The 21,527-nt window shown below is 42.0% G+C and overlaps 2 long non-coding RNA genes across 2 annotated transcripts; both read left to right on the top strand.

Annotated features, from left to right (window-relative positions):
• Positions 1-12,725: 12,725 nt before the first annotated feature.
• On the top strand, positions 12,726-13,672 carry LOC133833851 (uncharacterized). Its single transcript, XR_009893170.1, has 3 exons — positions 12,726-12,884; positions 12,981-13,055; positions 13,410-13,672. It is a non-coding gene; the product is annotated as an uncharacterized LOC133833851 (long non-coding RNA).
• A 6,689-nt stretch (positions 13,673-20,361) lies between these two features.
• LOC133833850 (uncharacterized) lies at positions 20,362-21,224 on the top strand. The gene is made up of 3 exons (XR_009893169.1): positions 20,362-20,520; positions 20,617-20,691; positions 21,046-21,224. It is a non-coding gene; the product is annotated as an uncharacterized LOC133833850 (long non-coding RNA).
• Positions 21,225-21,527: the final 303 nt, after the last annotated feature.

Genomic DNA, 21,527 nt, shown 5'->3' with positions numbered 1-21,527 from the left:
CATGATATCAGCAACAAGAGTTAGGGACCTACTAGATGGAGGTTGTATAGGCTTTCTAGCTAGCGTGGTGGATACCACCAGAGTTATGCCACCAGGTCCGGGAGAGAATAGATTGGTACATGAGTTCTTGGATGTATTTCCTGAGGATTTACCAGGACTGCCGCTGCACAGGGAGATTCAGTTCGTCATCGAGTTAGCGTCAGGTACAAAGCCAGAGTCAAGGGCACCATATAGGATGGCTCTGACAGAACTGAAGGAGTTAAAGATACAGTTGAAAGAGCTTCTTGATTTTGGGTTTATTAGACCTAGTTTCTCGTCATGGGGTGCTCCAGTTTTGTTTGTGAAGAAGAAGGATGGGACTTTGAGAATGTGTATAGACTACAGGGAGTTGAACAAGTTGACCATCAAGAACAAATACCCCTTACCAAGGATCGATGACCTGTTTGATCAGCTGCAGGGAAAGACGATGTTCTCAAAGATTGATCTTCGATCTGGTTATCACCAGCTGAGGATCAAGGACGAGGATAATCCGAAGATGGCCTTCCGAACGAGGTTGGGCATTATGAGTTCCTGGTCATGTCATTTGGTCTGACCAATGCCCCAGCAACATTCATGGATCTGATGAACAAGGTGTTTAAGGACTTCTTAGATTGTTCGAGATTGTCTTCATCGACGACATCTTGGTTTACCACAGTTCAGAGGCAGAGCATGAGAAGCATCTCTGGTAGGTATTACAGAGACTGAAAGAGCATCGGTTGTATGCCAAGCTTAAGAAGTGCAGTTTATGGCTACCAGAAGTGACATTAAGATGGGATTAAGGTGGATCCAGCTAAGGTAGAGGTAGTGAGAGATTGGCCGAGGCCAAGGAATGCCTCATAGGTTAGGAGCTTCCTTGAATTAGCGGGATATTACAAACGGTTTGTGGAAGGGTTCTCGAAGATTGCTACACCGATTAAAAAATTGACACGGATGCATCTGAAGTTCATCTGGTTAAACAAGTGTGAGAATAGCTTCCAGGAACTGAAGCGACTGGTGATTAATGCTCCGGTGTTGAATCTTCCTTCGGAGGGAGGGAAGTTTGTAGTATACTGTGACGCATCAAGATTGGGATTGGGATGTGTGTTGATGCAGAATGAGAAGGTTATTGCTTATGCGTCATGGAAGTTGAAGGAGTATGAGCAGAAGTACACTACCTATGATCTAGAGTTAGCAGCGGTGGTATTCGCACTAAAAGATTGGCGACATTACTTGTATAGAGAGAAGTGTGAGATATACATTGATCACAAGAGCTTGAAGTATTTCTTCACCTAGAAGGACTTGAATATGAGGCTGAGACGTTGGATGGTGTTGGTGAAGGACTATGATTGTGATATCCTTTACCACCCAGGGAAAGCCAATGTAGTGGCAGATGCGTTGAGCCGGAGGAGCTCGGGACAGTTATTTGGCTTTGCACATATATCAAAGGAGTTGGCAGATGAGATGACTAGAGCAAGGATAGAGCTGGTTGTGGGCTGGTTGGCCAATATCACTTTTTAGTCGACCCTTTTAGAGAGGATAAGAGAGGGTCAGTTGGATGATGCACTGTTGCAGAAGGATCTATGGACGTTATATTAGTGGCCATGGATGAAGAAGGATGCAGTGGAGTACATGGCCAAGTGTTTGACCTGTCAGCAAGTGAAGGCTGAGCACCAGCGACCAATTGGGTTCTAAAGCATTTGGATATTCCCAAATTGAAGTGGGAGGACATTACTATGGATTTTGTGGGAGGTTTACCCAAGACATTGGGGCTATGTGACTCGGTGTGGGTGATAGTAGATAGATACACCAAGTCAGATCACTTTCTTCCAGTGAGGACAACCTAAGTTGTGGATCTGTACGTGGAGTTATATGTAAAGGAAATTGTACGCCTCCATGGGGTTCCCAAATTTATTGTATCATACCGAGATCCCATATTTACCTCCAAGTTTTGGGGTGGTTTGCAGAAGGCTATGGGGACTCAGTTGAAATTCAGTAAAGCCTTTCATCCTTAGACAGATGGACAGTCTGAGAGGATAATTCAGGTATTGGAAGACATGCTTAGAGCGTGTGTATTGGTCTTTGAGGGGTCTTGGAGTAAGTACCTTCCGTTGATTGAGTTTTCATACAAGAACAGTTATCAATCAATGATTGGAGTAGCTCCATATGAGATGTTGTACGGGAGGAGATATAGATAGCCCATTCAATGGGATGAGATGGGTGAGAGGAATTAATTAGGACCAGAGTTGGTTCAGAAGAATAATGAAGCTATTGAGAAGATCCAAGCTCGAATGCTCGCTTCGTAGAGCAGACAGAAAAGCTACGCTGATCCTAAGCATAAGGATATGGAGATCTAGGTAGGGGACCACGTGTTGTAGTGAGTGTCACCACTGCGAAGGGTGAGGAGGATTGGGAAAAAGGGCAAGCTGAGCCCTAGATTCATAGGACCTTTTAAGATCCTGGAGAGGATTGGGCTAGTGGCCTACAGGTTGGCACTACCACCATCGTTATCAGGGGTGTTGACGCGGTTTTTCGCCAACAGTGAATTATATGAATAACTATGATGAATTAGTGCTTAATGATAAACCATAATAAGAAAATGATAATACTCAAGGATGCTGGAAGTCAACTATGAAGAGAGAAATGATCACTCCTTTTTACGTGGTTTGGAGGTTAAAATCCCCCTAGTCCACGAGTCAATATTATTACTGTTTCTCTCTCTTTCTATTTTTACAGAGTATTTGCATTACAGAAAGAATCCCACCCCTTGCACTACCCAGGATCCTGGTATTTATAGGAGAATGATCTCTGGGTAGGTATTGGGGTCATCCCATGATCTCTTGATCCTTCACATCATTCCTGTGACATTGATGATTAATATCTAAATTTTACACTGAGGTGCAGTCTAATCAATCAGATAAAAAAGGTAATGGGCCACATGGCCTTAATCAGGTGCGTGATGTCTGATCGCGCACGTTTAAATTGCGTATCCGGGAATTCAGGAATTACACAGACATGTGATGTTTGTTATAGGCACGTTTATATTGTGTGGTCAACTTTACAAAGACCCTGGGAAATGTCAGGCCTCTGATGTACCATGAGCTTAATGTAAATCTAGCTCGTGTCTTTTGGTGTCATGTTTATACAATGGTTCCAGGTGATAAGCTGCTAAATGATTCATCAGTTCGAGTTATTCGTCTAGGGGATCATACCAGATTTCCCCAGATGAATGGTGACACGTGACGTATTGCTTATGGCTTTTTGTTAGTTCGCTTTTCCCGAGCTGCCCCAACAAAGTACGTGCTGATATTCAGGGCATACAAGGGGTTCACGACGTATTCAACATTTCTATGCTTTGGAAGTACATCTCAGATACGACTCATGTGTTGAAGTATTAGGATTTGGAATTGCAGGCATATTTTTCATATGAAGAGCGACCAGTTTAGGTCCTGGACAGGGTTCTACGAAACAAGACGATTCCTCTAGTAAAAGTGTTATGGAGGAATAGCAAGGTCGAGGAAGCGACCTAGGAGCTTGAATTAGCTATGCGAGATCAGTATCCCGAGTTATTCAGGTAATTTCGAGGACGAAATTTTCAGTAGGAGGGGATAGTTGTAACGACCCAAAATTGCTAATAGGGCTTATGTAATGCCTCGGATTCCCTATTATGGTTAATGGCTGGATTAGTAGGCCGGGAGGGCCATAACTGTTTAATTATGCCATTAAATGTGTTTATGCATGTTTATGAGAATTATATTATAATACGATGTTAAATGCATGCATGTGAGTCCACATTTGTTTACAGGGGTATTTCGATAATTTGGCCCGTGGAGGGTATACTTGAATACTTGTTTGTCTGATAATGATATATTGTGAGACCACATTATAATGTGGATCGGTTCGAGTATTCCGACATGAGACGATTGTTAAACGTGATTATCGGTTTGGTCATAACAGGTTTGAGCTCGGGGCTCGGGGTGATATTAGTGATTATAACGTTACCGGGGATTTTAGGGTAACGGGTTATGAAATATTGGTGTTTGAGGATATTGAGATTAGCGGGAATTGGGAAGCGTTAATTATGATTAACGGGTTAAGCTAGAAGTGCCAATTTTACCCCTAGAGTAGTTTGAAAGGCTTTAGATGACACAAGGGGCATTTTGGTCTTTTTGGAAGGATATATATGAACTTAAGTGGCTGAGGGCTGTAGAATAAAACAGAGTAAAATAGGGGTTAGTTTCTTTTCTCTTCCCGTACAAATTCCTCCATTTCCTTCTTTGGTGTTTTGAGCTCTAGTTGTGGATTCAAGCTAAAGGAACTTAGGGCTGGGTTGGAGACTTGGTTCTGCTTGTGTGGGAAGTTCAAAACAGGTTCTAAGGTAAGCTTTGACCATTGAATTCAAGTTAAGCTCTGTTTTTGTTCTAGCTTTTGAATCATGAGTTTTGATGTGGAAAGTGTGAATCAAATGGGGTTTTTAGTGTTAGTTTGATTGGGGTTTGATGTGAGTAAGCTAAGGGTGTTGTTTGGGGGTTCAATTATATGTTTGGAAGAGGTTTTAAGGTGGTTTGAGGGACTGGTTTGAGAGGAAAAACGCACAGGGAGAAAACTGGTTCGTGTGGCCGACTTAGCCATTCTGGGCTGAGCGCCGCGGCGCAGCAGGGGAGCGCTGCGGCCCTTGGCGCCTGGCAGGCGGGGAGCTTCTCTGTCAAGGGGGCATGCCGCGGCGCAGCAGGGGGGGCCGCGGCCCTTAAGGCCAAATTTGCTAAAAAGTGGTTTTTAGTTTAGGGATTCAAACCATAGGCCTCGGGGTTGGACCTAGTACCCGGTTGGGTAGTATTTGAGGTCTCGGGGGCTGGGATTTGGTTGGGAACCCTCAGTTATCATTTTTATTGATGAATCCTATATTTTGGTTATGACCAGGTGACCGTCGAGGAATTTAAAGGTTGATCGTTCTCAGGGGTCGTTCATATTATAATACTCACTCGAATCAGAGGTAAGAAAACAGTGTATGAATACAGTTGCACCCTGTATAGATATATGGCATGTATGGTTTGATATTTGAGGCATGCTGATTGATATATGTGGACATGGATTGCATATTAAATGCTAGTGAATGCTGATTACCTGCTTGAGACACTGACTAGTCAGGGACCGACTCTAAAGTCGATGATCACGCATTGAATGGCTCTATGGCATTAATGCGGGACCGACCCTAAGGTCGAGGAACTTACAAGCGCTTGCCTGGCTTACAACCAGATGAATATAGCCAAGGTATATGACCCCGGTGACTGTTTGTCACATGGCTAAGGGACGTTGTCCATAGTTTCGACTCCAGAGTCGTGTGGAAGGTTATGTTGGTGACTAATCACCATACACCTGTCCTAAACAACTTATGAATGATTCACTTCTCAGTTAAGCCCTGGTGACCCTATCGTCACATGGCTTGAGGGAGCGATGCTCATCATTGTGACTTTTGGCTATTGTCACCTATTTGTTGGACTGATAGTCCTGGAAGGTTATTATGAACGTTGTTGATATTACGTCATGTCTTGCTATGTTTTCTTGCTGGGCCTTGGCTCACGGGTGCTATGTGGTGCAGGTAAAGGGAAGGAAAAACTTGGCCAACCCTGAGTGGAGAGCTTGGGCAATGTGATGTACATACAGGGCCGCTTGACCGCCACGGTCAAGGAGTTCTCAGAGGGACTAGGGGTTTACCCTATTTTTGCCGCTTAGGTCGGCGGGGACTGTAAATATAAAACTGTAGCATCTCTTTTGTAACACAAACTACTTGTAAACATTTTAAAAGGCTCATGAGCAGTTTATTTACTTAATGAAATGTACCCTTTCTTTTTACTGGTTTTCACCTTAACCTGATAATGATACTTAGATCACGTTTTTAACCAAAGGACTCGGGTAGCGGGTCAAATTTCCGGCTCACTGTTCACCGTAACTGTTCTGGGGTAACCAGGGTGTTACAGCTTAGTGCTTTGATTAGCGTGCCGGAAGGGCATAATTAGATATATGTATGTTTAATTGGTTAAATGTGTGACTATGTGGCATGCTTGTTGATGAGTATTAGATATGCATGTGGGCCCTGTATAGCTTATAAGGGTGTTATCCCCAAAATTTCAGTTTAATGATGGGGCAATGATAGGTGAAAGGTGGCAACTCATGGCTACCTGGTGGAGCGTTAATGGTCAGTAAGTATGTTAACCAAGGGAAGGACAAAGGTTAGAAAATGACTTACGGATTTGTGATATCACTGGTCGAAAGAGCGAGAAGATGGTTTTGTCTGGTCAGGAGGGAGTCATACCCGACCAGACACGTCAAAAGGGCAGTTTGTCCGACCAGGTAAGGATTTAACTGGTTAGAAAGTGTTTTATCCGACCAATTATACCAGAAAGGAGTTTCATCCGACCAGTTATATCAAAAAGGAGTTTAATCCAACTAGCTATGTCAGATTGAGTAGTATAGCCGACTGGATGTTTCAGAATCTCAGGAGTTAACTGCCTAGTGACTTCTTTGCAGAACCTCTGTATCGCCCTGGATAAACAAGATCGTTACACTGTGTATTTGAAATAGTGCAGGACTTGCTAACAAGCAATTTGGACAAAAATGTGAACCTAAAGTTAATAATCAGGTTAGGATTAAAAGATTTTGATTGTAGACGGTTAATTTTCATTAAAATAGATGTTTGGTACATGGGATCCCAAAAACAAGGTTAAGAGATAAATTTACAATTTTCAAAAGTTATATACAACCAGTGGCCACTCTAATGGAAAAATACAAGTTTCAGGCTTTTGTCCTTGTACTTTTCCTCGGTCGTGGCGGTCGAGTAGCTAACTATGTACATTCTACCCCCAGAGCTCTCCAACTCATGGGTTGTCCAGTTTCCCTTTGCCTTTACCTGCACCACGTAGCACCCGTGAGCCAAGGCCCAGCAAGAAAACCAAAAACAACAAACACATGTAGCAATAAGAGTATTCGATCAAGCTTATCTCATTTAAACATAAAAGAGAGTACGAATATTCAATTAATCAATGATAAACAAATAATCTCAAGTTCTCAGATAATCAGGTTTGGCACACTTAGGCTGAGCCCCTACTGATCTAGCTGACCCCGACTCGCTTAGGTTAGGTTGCGCTCAGTACGCTTACCGTCAGCCCCGAATCCCTTAGGACGGTCAATCATGTATATCACATTAATCTTACGAACACCTAGTACAGGCAATCAATTATTGGGAAATCTTAGTCCCATTCATAACCACACAAGGGTGCAGTTTTCTTACCTTGAATTCCGAGCGGAGGATAGCGAATGGTCCCGAGCATGATTCTCAGTCCTGAGCCTTGGCGATAAACCTCAATTGCTTGTTGAATCTCCACAAAGTTTCTGCCTCCTACTCTTGATCTTAAACCCCCAAGTTCCCTAGCTGAATTCCCTAGTTTGATGCTTGAATTCCTCAAGATTTCCCCACAGAATTTCCCTAAACTTGATCACCTTAACCCTCGTTCTATGTTTTTCCTTCAACTTCCAAACACAAGTGAGAGAGAGAAACCGTGAGATGGAGAGAGAGCTGAGAGTATTCCACCACTTTCTGACTATTCCTAAGAGTGTTACTGAATATATCCCTTGTTTAAACAAAAGACCATTATGCCCCTTTAAGCCTATAATCTTCTAAGCGTACTAAGGGGTAAAATGGTCATTCCATTTTCGGTTCCCGCTAATTCCTCAAGTTTTCCTAACATTCACCAATTAATCCTATCGAGTCCATTTAATTTCCAAATACTTACTCAATATCTATAAATCCCAAAATATCCTCTAAATTCCCAAAAATACCCCTAGGCTCCCCCCGAGCCGGGTATTAAACCCCGCTATGACTATTTCACTAATCCGCTCACTAGGAACGTCTCGAGCCATATACTACAAATATATCCACATAATAATGTGGTCTCAACAATTTATCACATATAATCACATTTATGCCTTTAACGAGCCAAAATTACAAATATGCCATTATAAGCTATAAAGGGCACACATTCAAATCTAATACTTATAAAAATGCATTTAACATATTCATATAATCATATTAATCATGCATGCCACATAGTCACACATTTAACTATTTAAACATTCATATATACCAATTATACCCTTCTGACACGCTAATCAAGGCCCTAAGCCTCATTAGTGATTTTGGGTCGTTACAACTATCCCCTCATACTGAGAATTTCGTTCTCGAAATTTACCTGAATAACTTGGGATACCGATCCCACATCGATGACTTAATCTCCCAGGTCGCTTCCTTGACCATGCTATTCCTCCACAATACTTTGGCTAGAGGAATTGTCTTGTTCCGTAGAACCTTGTCTTTCCTATCTAGGACCTGAACTGGTTGTTCCTCATATGACAAATTTGTCTGCAACTCCAAGTCCTCATACTTCAACACATGAGTCGTATCTAAGACGTACTTCCAAAGCATAGAAATGTGGAATACGTCATGAACTTCTGACGACGATGGTGGCAGAGCCAATCTGTAGGCCACTAGCCCAATCCTCTCTAGGATCTTGATGAATCTAGGGCTCAGCTTGCCCTTTTTTCCAAATCTTCTCACCCCTCACAACAGTGAGACTTGCAGAAACACATGGTCCCCTACCTCGAACTCCACGTCCCTACGCTTAGGATCAACGTAGCTTTTCTGTCTGCTTTGTAAAGCGAGCATTCGAGCTTAGATCTTCTCGATAGCCTCATTATTCTTCTAAACCATGTCCGGTCCCAAATAATTCCTCTCACCCATCTCATCCCAATGAATGAGAGATCTACACCTCCTTCCATATAACATCTTGTATGGGGCTACTCCAATCGTTGATTGATAACTGTTGTTGTATGAGAACTCAATCAACAGGAGATACTTACTACAAGATCCATCAAAGCCTTTCACACACGCCCTAAGCATGTCTTCCAATATCTGAATCATCCTTTCAGACTTTCCATCAGTCTTAGGATTAAAGGTCGTGCTGAACTTTAGCTGAGTTCCCATAGCCTTTTGTAAACTACCCCAAAACTTGGAGGTGAATATAGGATCCTGATATGATACTATAGACTTGGGAACCCCATGGAGACGCACAATCTCCCTCACATACCGTTCTGCATACTTTTTGACCCTCAAATTGATCAACGATACGGAGTCAGATAAACGATAGAAAATGAAATGAAAACAAGAAGAAAAATCAAATGGAAAGCAAACTACACAAATGATTTATAGTGGTTCGGCCCCAATTGGATGGTAATGACCTACGTCCACTTAGTGTTCTTATTGATATTGAATCCCAACACTATGATCAATGAACTAGGGTTCACGAGTTTCACAAGCCTTGAGAAGATTACAACTTCAGCGAATAATCACACTATATTCTCCTCTCTGAGTACAAAGATCAAAGTTCCGAAAATCAAAAGTCCCTTCCTTGAGCCCTTTGATTCTTATTTATAAGCTCAAGAAGGTTACATGGGCTGATGGGCCTTAATTACAATTAAGACTTGTGTATCAAGGTAATAAAGGAAAATACAATTAATGCAAATATTACAAGATTGCGCATCCAAAAGGAAATAAATGAAAGTATGCGACCAGACTGGTCGTACCTAAGCATGAGGCTTGATAAATCAATAACTCTCTTGTCGATGGTCAAATAGATTCATTCACTTGAAACCACCATGTGCCAGCCACGTGTAAGTCAATCCTGCCACATCATCCGGAGCCATTTTTTGGGTAAAATTTTCCCCCCCTCCCCCATAAGTTTATTTTACTGCGACCAGCATAAAGTAAACTTAGGCGACCATCTTTTCGTATGCCCTATCAAATCTGTCAGAGCCGCCCATGCCTTCTCGAAAAAGGCAACCAATCATATCTTTGCGATTTCCCAAAAGTGGTTTGACGGCTATTACACTTACCCATGCCTTGGAAAGTTACCCCTTATGATTACCTTGGTAACTGCTCCTCGATCAATATAAATAACCCCTCAGAATCATCTTTCACTTTTTACTTTTCACTTTTTCCTCAAGAACACTGAAGAACAAGGCGTAGAAAACCCAGAAACTTGGACGATCTTGATGATCCATGAAGTTCCTGCCTAGCCACCTGCCTTAGTGTCTCAGAGATTTACTCCAATCTTCATTCAAGTAAGTTTCTCAAATTTTGCAGTCGTCGAGATGCCATGCTATATCGATTATATATCTGTTTCGAACCTTGATTTCTTGAATGTTCTTGAATGAAATTGTTTTTGGGGTAGATGGGCATATAGATATTAGCATGATAGGATAAGGAAAAAACACTATACGAGACTTAGGAATCGGCTTGGGAGTTAGGATTATTGACTTAGGGCATGAAATCGAAGTAAAAATTCGATTTTTAAGCATGTAGGAAAAATGGATTTTTCCCGCCCCAACTCAGAGTCGAAAATTTTTTCCTAATCCGTTTTCCAAACTATTCGCATAGAATTTAGTGTCTTTGTCATAATGCTACTGGTTGTATAAAAGCTTAACTTTTATACACGAGCAACGTTATTCCAACTTTTACACTTTCTTGGTCTTTTGGCCGTAGATTCTCATCTCCCCTTCTCTGTTCGCAGATTTTCATGCATGATCCATGGGGAGGTGAGAGGCCGATCGACAACGACTTGCTTGCCCAGTTGCTTGAAGATCAGGATTAGTCATCGATACTTATCCCGGAGATTCCTTTTTCCCATAATCCCTCTAACAGACCTTCAACCAGTCTATCAAACATGGGTTGAGTAAAATCCACTGCCCAAAAGAATAGAAAAAACTCTCCTCCTGGCAAACAGCCTGCTCCTCAGGCTGAAAATTCCTCGACCAGCCCACATTCTGAAAACACCCCTCAGCCAGGGATCCAAATGAAAGCCCGACCTCGTGATGTCCTTCGACCAGAGGTCGAATGGTATGTGGTACCTCCTAGCAATATTACAACTAGGATGATAGGGAATTATCTCAAAAAGTACGGACTTTCTGGGATCACCCTAAACAAACCTTCCATCGACCAGTGGGCAAACCTGCCTGGGTGCGCCTACAGCGCCTGGTTGCGATACCACATTGAGGCAGGGGCAACCTTGCCTCTTCATCCATTCTTCCAGGGGGTGGCCAACTATTTTGAGGTCGCCCCCTTTCAAATCACCCCAAAGGGATATAGAGTCCTCTCTACTCTCTATATCATGTATAGCCACAAAAAGTGGTCTGTGCCTACGCCGCATGAGATCAATTACTTATTTGATCTCAAGTCCAACCCCAATCACAACAACACGAGGTTCTTCCATTTTTACCATCAGGAATATGCTCGCACCTTCCTGAGTGAGATCACCTACAAGTCCAACGTAGGAAAGTACTTCCAGGAGTAATTTTTAACAACAGACTTGGTCGCCAACAATCTCGCCTTCACTCAAGGAGGTAATTTATTTATTCTCTGGTCGTTTAATTCAGTTTAGCTTTTCTGCACATTCCTTAGAAAATTAGTATTCTTCAGGTCCATGACAACGAACAGCTCCTACTCCAGAGATGGATATTCGAGCAGCATCCCTGGCCAGCATGACTAACATAGAAAAAGTGTCAAAGAGCTGGTCACGGAGAATAATCTAAGGCTGGTTGGCCTTTTGGCCCTTCACTAGGATGTGAGGGATACAACTGCGGGGAGTGCTACCGGTGGAGAATTTCCCAAGCAGCACCACAACGTGTCACAACCTCCGAGGAGGAGGGAAACGAGGTGACTATCAGGGAACCCACCAGCACCCCGCGAGCAGCTACTGCCCTTGCTCCTTCAGGAAAAGGAAAACAGAAGGTTTCTAAACACCCAGATCCTATTCTTGAATCATCAGATGAGAACGGTACTAACCTTTTTCTCTTAGATAATTTTCCAATTCCCTTGTAGAGTCCAAGAACTTTACTTAGCTAATTGTTAGTAGTATTATAGTATGTTTAGTGTGATCTTTGTTACTATGGATTTTTGGTTCAGACCGGGAATTATTTGGACACTCATAGTAGTACTTATAGATTTTCTAAGTTTAACCTATAGTTTAAGAATATTAAGTATAACCTAAGGTTTGATTAATGTGACTGATATTAAGGATTATATTATTATATTATAAGGTTTAGACATCAACCAATAGGATTTTAAGCACATGTTATGAATGGTAATTAAGGATTAAGTATTTTTGAGGATTAAATTAAATAAGGGTAAAGTTTGAATGTTATAGGGTCAGTCAGCAGCTTTGAGTACGTTGAGGGCTTAGTCAAGGCTGTTTACTCCATTCAAACTTAGCTAAAAATGTGGAAATTCGTGTTTAAATATTCAGCGTATGCCGATATATCGCAGCTATAGGGGGCGATATATCGCAGCACGTAGATACGGAAAACACGAATCGATGCACGGTCCCCTCGGGAACAAAGGTCCAGGCGATATATCGCCTATAGGGGGCGATATATCGCCTCCACCAGCATGTTTTCAAATACTTTTGAATTCTTTTCCTTTCAGCCATTCAAACTCCTTCAACAGTCCAGCATCTTTTGAACGAGTCTTCAGCCTCTGCTGAACGATTATTCAAATGATTTTCACCTAAAAAGCCATTATTTTTATTCAAGTAAAATCAAGATATTTTCATTCCTAAACTCTATAAATAGGACCTAGTACCCAGCCATTATTCACCATTTGCTCTAAGTTCAGAAGCTGCTAGTGTTAAGTGAGTGTGAGAGTGTAAACACTTGGTTTGGGGAAAAACTATAAGCTTAAACATCATAAGCTTATCAAACACTTTGGGAAGTGAGTTCTATAGTATTTCGGTGGAGGTTAGATTGATCTTGCAATCTTTGAGGTAAACCCAAAACTCTAGTTCCTTTCTGTATTTTATGTTATTTCCTTTCTCAAAACCTTCTACTCAGTCCCCTAACCGTATTCTTATTTTGGTTAGGGAATCCAAGCTCTTAAGCATATAAGTCGGAGTGTTCCAAAAGTCCCAACTCAGTCCATAATCCCGGTAACTTTGGTAAGGAAAATAGGCTAGAATCAATATGTTATGTGCTTATGTATCTATATGTTTTATGTTATTAAAAGTGTTATGTTATGTATGCATGTTGTAGGCTTGGGCATATGACCCATATGGCTAACAAGACCCCAAATGGGTTGTGGGCATATGACCTACTTAGCTAGTAGGACCCCACTACTTCCATGGGCATATGCTTGTTTAGTCTATGGGACCCCAAGTGATAATGGCCATTATAATAAGTGTATGTTATATGTATTATGTTAAGTCTTTATGTTTTTATGAAATTATGTATGTGACTTTGTGTTAGATTTTCCTTGCTGGGCATTAGGCTCACTCCTTTCTGTTTATGTGCAGGAAAATAAGCTTAGAGGCGGTAAGATTCGTGGCGCTTGGAGGATGTGTATCGATGATGAATGGAGTCAAGGGGCCGAGCGTTAATCGATTCGAGGATGTAGTTTCGGTTTCATGTCTTTTTATATGTATTTTCCGCACTAATTATGTAATGTTTTATTATTTTAAATTATGTTTTTGTTTTAAAGACAATGGGATCCCATATCCGTTTTGGTATTTACTTTGTAAATAACTCTTATTTTGCAAGTTATTCAATAAATTATGGTATTTTCGTAAAAATGTAAGTTTTATGTATAGTTTCGTTAATGGTCCAAATAGTCTAGATTAGTGGGTCGTTACAGTTGGTATCAGAGAAACGGTTCCTCCGCATGAAGTTCTCCTCGATACACATGCTCAAAGCTCCGAATCGGACCGCCAAGTAAGTGTTTAAGTTACAAGTTACAAGTTACTTTGTCTATGTGTATAGCTAATAACTTTAGTGTTTATGTTTCAGTTAAGAATGAACGGAGCCTTAACCTACCAAGATATCCGAGCCATTAAGGCCTTAAAAAGAATAAGGGAGCCAAGAAACACCGTAGGAGCCCTAGAAAGGATTACTCGAAGGTTGCTTTTGTTTCACCAAGCGATAGGTGGCCTTCAAGAGGCTAAACAAATAATGCTAAGATCAACCGAGCAATATGTATTAGTAATTAGGTTGTTTAAAGATTTTCATTCTGTAATAGCAGCATTAGAAGAGATATGGGAAGAGATGCATGAGGAGGATGAACTACCCTTAGCAATGAGATACTATTTCCTCTTAGTTAGGTTCACCTCAAAAATTGAATTTCAGTTCACCAAAGAGCAAAAGAATAGGATTCTCACCAACCTTCCTAGAGGGCATTTTGATGCTCATGATAATGATGACTATGAGGCAATAGATGATGATATGTTAGATGACGGATCAGATGTAGAAGATCCCGATTTTTAGATTAGTAGTTTTTATTTGTTTTATTTACTTTTGATTGTAATAAGTGAAATTTGTTTTCTAAATGAATAACATGCTATTTGAATATCATGTGTGAGTTTGATTCTATTTTTGCAATCATAATAAATACTAAATAAAATGAATAATGACTAAGTTCTGTGAGGGTGGATACAAATCAATGAACCTGGTTTCCTTATTGAGAGTTAGGGGGCCTTAGTAGTGGGAACGATTTTACTGATCCCAGCCCTCCCTCAATATGGTTAACTTTGGAACAAAGATAAGTTTCGAGCCTGAGAATTAAGTCATATAGGATGATTAGAAACACACTTAGAAAATAAAGATGACTTGTTTTTCTAAGTTTAGAAACCCGCTCTAATAATAAATAAAGACCTATATAATTTTTCATAAGAAGTCATAATAAATAGGTCCGAGATATGTTTGTTTAGAATAAGTTTTTGCCTTAGAGCCTATTAGGAAAAGTTCTAACATGTTTCTTTCAACTGTTAAAACTCTGCTACGATGTCTCTCCGAAGATCTGCACGCACCAATGGAAACGCCTCCAACGATGTTCCAGCGACCAATGCGGTCCCTGCCGTTCGCCGAAGGGGAGTGCGTGCTACTGCTCGCCGCAACGCGCCGGCACAGCCAGATGACAACACTGCAGAGATTGCCAGACTGCGACAGCAAGTCGAGGAACTTCTGCAGCAACAACGCCAATAGGCTCAATCTCAGCCTCAGCCTCCGCCACAGCCGCAGCCACAGCCACAGCCAATGGCCCCAGCACCCCAACAAGTTGGTCCATATGGGGGATGGCCTATGACGAATTACGCTCCATATCCTGTGCAGCACATGGAGCCAGTGTACGAGAGGTTCCGCAAGCAGCACGCTCCGAACTTCGAAGGGACTACGGACCCCTTTGAAGCAGAAGAATGGCTAAGGAACGTGGAGCCGATCCTAGCCCACATGAACCTCAGTAATGCAGACCGCATATCCTGCGTCTCGTCTTTACTCAAGAAAGACGCCAGGATATGGTGGGATTTGGTCCAGCAATCCCACGATGCTGCCACCATGACGTGGACCCGATTTGTGGAGCTCTTCCACAAGAAGTATTACAATTCAGCGGTACTTGCTACGAGAGTTGAGGAGTTCACCAATCTGAAGCAAGGGAATCTAACAGTGGCGGAATATGCTCGTCAGTTTGATCGCTTAGCCAAGTTCGCGGCAGAGTTAGTTCCGACCGATTATCTGAGGGTGAACAAATTCGTGAGAGGACTCCGACCAAAGATCGAGATGGGGGTGAAGTTAGCAAACCCGGGAAACACTTCATATGCCGACGTTCTTGAGACGGCAATTGAAGTAGAAAGGTTGCAGGCCAACGTGAGCAAAGAAGAAGCTAGCAAGCCTGAACCCAGACAGCAGAGCCAACCTCAGGCCAGTCGAAACAACAATCAGCCTAGCAATAGCGGCAACAATCAGTCCAACAACAACGGTAACGGACAGAAGAGAAGGCATCCTGACAACAAGCAAGCCGACAACAATAAAAGGGCACGACCAAATAATGGGGGAAATAGGTCGGGCTACGTGGAATACCCGCCATGTGCCAAATGTCAGAAGAAGCACCCTGGAGAATGCCGTGCCAACACCAAGGAGTGTGTCAACTGTGGTCAAGAAGGGCATCGTAAAAGAGACTGTCCTCAGTAAAAGCCGGAAGGAAAGAAGGACGAAAAGATGGTTCCTGCTCGGGTTTTTGCTTTAACCCAAGGAGAGGCGGATGCTAGCAACAAGGTGGTCACAGGTCAGGTTTCCATCCTCAATAAATTATGTCATGTATTATTTGATTCGGGAGCCACCCATTCGTATATTTCGTTAGGAATGATAGATAAACTAGACAAACCTAGTGAAAGATTTAGAACTAGGTTTGCAACCGAGTTGCCTTCGGGCAAAGTAGTTCTATCATCACGAATTGTACGAGGCGTACCAATCAAGATTGAGGACAAGGAACTAGAAGGAGACCTGATAGAGCTGGTGATCAAAGACTTCGACGTCATACTAGGCATGGATTGGCTAGCACGGCATGGCGCAACGATCGACTGCAGACGCAAGAAGGTGACATTCGATACTCCTGACGGCCAAAAACTATGCTTCATGGGACAAGCTTCAGGACTACGCACCCCGTTAATATCATCTCTCAAAGCTCAGAGAATGATGGAGAAAGGATGTCAAGCATTCTTAGCCAACATCACGAATGTGGAGAAGGATACATCACTCAAAGTTGGAGATGTTCGAGTCATACAAGAATTTCCAGAAGTATTTCCCGATGACTTGCCAGGATTGCCGCCAACTAGAGAAATAGACTTCACGATAGAATTAGTACCGGGCACCGAGCCTATCTCTAAGGCACCATACCGGATGGCACCTACGGAACTCAAGGAGTTAAAGACACAGCTACAAGAACTCCTATACTTGGGTTTCATTAGGCCAAGCCATTCACCATGGGGAGCTCCGGTACTATTCGTGAAGAAGAAGGACGGAAGTATGCGCATGTGCATAGACTACCGAGAGCTGAATAAAGTAACAATTAAGAAAAAATACCCGCTACCTCGGATTGATGATTTGTTTGATCAACTCCGAGGCGCAACTGTATTTTCTAAGATCGATCTACGGTCTGGGTATCATCAGCTCAAGGTAAAGGGAGAAGATATCCCTAAGACAGCCTTTAGGACTCGTTATGGACATTACGAGTTCTTGGTTATGTCTTTTGGTCTTACTAACGCGCCAGCCGCGTTTATGGACCTAATGAATAGGGTCTTCAATGACTACTTGGATAAATTCGTCGTTGTGTTCATCGACGACATTTTAATTTACTCCAAGGATGAGGTGGAGCACGAGGAACACTTGAGGATGATTTTGACGCGATTGAAGGAGCACCAACTCTATGCGAAGTTCAAGAAATGCGAGTTTTGGCTCTCACAAGTGGCGTTCCTCGGGCACATCATATCGAAAGACGGAGTTGCAGTGGATCCATCGAAGGTAGAGGCCGTGAAGGATTGGCCTAGACCAAAGAACGCGTCAGAGGTAAGAAGCTTCTTAGGGTTAGCAGGTTACTATAGAAAGTTTGTAGAGGGCTTTTCTAAGATAGCCACTCCACTCACCAACCTGACCCGGAAGCAACAAAAGTTTAACTGGAGTGGTAAGTGTGAGGAAAGCTTCCAGTTGCTTAAGGATAAGCTTTGCTCAACACCAGTACTTAGTGTCCCAACACCCAACGACAAGTTCGTTGTCTACTGTGATGCATCAAAGTTAGGATTGGGATGCGTACTGATGCAAAATGACAAGGTGATAGCCTACGCCTCACGTCAGTTAAAGGAGTATGAACAACGCTATCCAACTCACGATATGGAGTTGGCAACGGTGGTCTTTGCGTTAAAAATCTGGCGCCATTATCTTTACGGAGAACGGTGCGAGATTTATACGGACCACAAAAGTTTAAAATACTTCTTTACTCAGAAGGAGCTTAACATGAGGCAGCGCCGGTGGTTGGAATTAGTAAAGGATTACGACTGCGAAATCCTATACCACCCGGGGAAGGCAAACGTAGTTGTCGATGCACTTAGCCGAAAAAGTTATGGGAACTTAGCAGCCTTATCTGGAATAGAAAAGCCGCTACAGCAGGAGCTGATCAGTGCCGGAATCGAAATGGTTGTAGGCAAGCTGGCTAACTTGTCTATCCAATCGAATCTGCTAGAGGACATACGGATTGGTCAGAGACATGATAGCACACTAGCAACGCACATGGATGCAGTCAAAGAAGGCAGGACTACAGATTTCTCAATATCCAGTCAAGGTTTATTGAGATATAAGGATCTGGTATGCATGCCAGACGATCAAAGTATTAAGAAGACGATCCTAGAAGAAGCGCACAGCACCCCATACTCGGTTCATCCAGGGTCTACCAAGATGACTCATGAAATCAAGGCAGTCTATTGGTGGCCAGGGATGAAGAAGGACATAGCGGAGTATGTATCTAAGTGTCTGGTATGCCAGCAAGTGAAGGCGGAGCATCAGCGGCCTGCAGGATTATTGCAACCGCTTAGCATACCGGAATGGAAGTGGGACGATATAGCCATGGACTTCGTGACGGGTCTGCCAAAGACAAATAAGCAGCATGATTCTGCTTGGATAGTCATAGATAGACTAACCAAGTCGGCTCATTTTCTGCCTGTTAAGACTTCTTATACGGCAGACCAATATGCAGACATCTACATCCAAGAGATTGTACGATTGCATGGAATCCCCAAGATGTTAGTATCAGATAGAGGATCAGTGTTTACGTCAAGATTTTGGAGAAGCTTACAGCAAGCCATGGGTACTAAGTTAAGTCTTAGTACAGCTTTCCATCCTCAGACAGATGGGCAGTCCGAGCGTACGATTCAGATTTTAGAGGATATGCTACGCGCATGTGTACTTGACTTCGGAGGATCGTGGAACAAGTACTTACCGCTGATCGAGTTCTCGTACAACAACAGCTACCAATCGACGATCGAGATGGCACCTTATGAGTTGCTATATGGAAGAAGGTTCCGATCACCGTTGCACTGGGACGAGGTAGGAGAAAGGCAGCTTCTAGGGCCCGAAGCTGTTAGGCAAGCTCAAGAAGCAGTAACGCTTATTAGACAGCGTATGCTTGCTGTTCAAAGCCGTCAGAAGAGCTATGCAGATACCAAGCGACGCGATGTGGAGTTCCAAGTTGGAGATCAAGTCTTCCTGAAGATATCTCCTATGAAGGGTGTCAAGCGGTTCGGGAAGAAAGGCAAGCTCAGTCCCCGATTCATAGGCCCTTTTGAGATATTGGACAAAGTGGGACCAGTTGCGTATAGACTAGTCCTACCGCCAGCACTAGCCGATAGTCACAACGTCTTCCACATCTCGATGTTACGCAAGTATGTGTCAGACCCATCTCACGTCCTCAAGTACGATACCATAGCGCTCCAGAAAGACTTAAGTTACGAGGAACGACCGGTTAGCATCCTAGATAGAGGGATGAAGCAGTTACGGTCCAAGAGCTTTCCTATAGTTAAAGTCCTATGGAGCAATAGTTCTGAACGCGAGGCAACGTGGGAGTTGGAAGAGGACATGCAAGGCCGGTATCCGAAGTTATTTGGTAAGTAAATTTCGAGGACGAAATTCTTTTTAGTAGGGGAGAATTGTAGAGTCCAAGAACTTTACTTAGCTAATTGTTAGTAGTATTATAGTATGTTTAGTGTGATCTTTGTTACTATGGATTTTTGGTTCAGATCGGGAATTATTTGGACACTCATAGTAGTACTTATAGATTTTCTAAGTTTAACCTATAGTTTAAGAATATTAAGTATAACCTAAGGTTTGATTAATGTGACTGATATTAAGGATTATATTATTATATTATAAGGTTTAGACATCAACCAATAGGATTTTAAGCACATGTTATGAATGGTAATTAAGGATTAAGTATTTTTGAGGATTAAATTAAATAAGGGTAAAGTTTGAATGTTATAGGGTCAGTCAGCAGCTTTGAGTACGTTGAGGGCTTAGTCAAGGCTGTTTACTCCATTCAAACTTAGCTAAAAATGTGTAAATTCGTGTTTAAATATTCAGCGTATGCCGATATATCGCAGCTATAGGGGGCGATATATCGCAGCACGTAGATACGGAAAACACGAATCGATGCACGGTCCCCTCGGGAACAAAGGTCCAGGCGATATATCGCCTATAGGGGGCGATATATCGCCTCCACCAGCATGTTTTCAAATACTTTTGAATTCTTTTCCTTTCAGCCATTCAAACTCCTTCAACAGTCCAGCATCTTTTGAACGAGTCTTCAGCCTCTGCTGAACGATTATTCAAATGATTTTCACCTAAAAAGCCATTATTTTTATTCAAGTAAAATCAAGATATTTTCATTCCTAAACTCTATAAATAGGACCTAGTACCCAGCCATTATTCACCATTTGCTCTAAGTTCAGAAGCTGCTAGTGTTAAGTGAGTGTGAGAGTGTAAACACTTGGTTTGGGGAAAAACTATAAGCTTAAACATCATAAGCTTATCAAACACTTTGGGAAGTGAGTTCTATAGTATTTCGGTGGAGGTTAGATTGATCTTGCAATCTTTGAGGTAAACCCAAAACTCTAGTTCCTTTCTGTATTTTATGTTATTTCCTTTCTCAAAACCTTCTACTCAGTCCCCTAACCGTATTCTTATTTTGGTTAGGGAATCCAAGCTCTTAAGCATATAAGTCGGAGTGTTCCAAAAGTCCCAACTCAGTCCATAATCCCGGTAACTTTGGTAAGGAAAATAGGCTAGAATCAATATGTTATGTGCTTATGTATCTATATGTTTTATGTTATTAAAAGTGTTATGTTATGTATGCATGTTGTAGGCTTGGGCATATGACCCATATGGCTAACAAGACCCCAAATGGGTTGTGGGCATATGACCTACTTAGCTAGTAGGACCCCACTACTTCCATGGGCATATGCTTGTTTAGTCTATGGGACCCCAAGTGATAATGGCCATTATAATAAGTGTATGTTATATGTATTATGTTAAGTCTTTATGTTTTTATGAAATTATGTATGTGACTTTGTGTTAGATTTTCCTTGCTGGGCATTAGGCTCACTCCTTTCTGTTTATGTGCAGGAAAATAAGCTTAGAGGCGGTAAGATTCGTGGCGCTTGGAGGATGTGTATCGATGATGAATGGAGTCAAGGGGCCGAGCGTTAATCGATTCGAGGATGTAGTTTCGGTTTCATGTCTTTTTATATGTATTTTCCGCACTAATTATGTAATGTTTTATTATTTTAAATTATGTTTTTGTTTTAAAGACAATGGGATCCCATATCCATTTTGGTATTTACTTTGTAAATAACTCTTATTTTGCAAGTTATTCAATAAATTATGGTATTTTCGTAAAAATGTAAGTTTTATGTATAGTTTCGTTAATGGTCCAAATAGTCTAGATTAGTGGGTCGTTACATCCCTGTCATTTATTTGACGGGGACGATAACTTTAAATACACTCCGATTTTAAATTCAGACTTCTTCAAGATAGAGAGTGAGTGTAGCAGTAGTACGTTAAACAGTGTAGCAACCAGTAATTGTAGCTCGGGTGTCTTACTCATA

This window comes from Humulus lupulus, chromosome 5 (assembly GCF_963169125.1).
Source record: "Humulus lupulus chromosome 5, drHumLupu1.1, whole genome shotgun sequence".
NCBI lineage: Eukaryota > Viridiplantae > Streptophyta > Magnoliopsida > Rosales > Cannabaceae > Humulus > Humulus lupulus.
The sequence above is the reverse complement of the archived record's forward strand: the minus strand, read 5'-3'. Positions and strand labels throughout refer to the sequence as shown.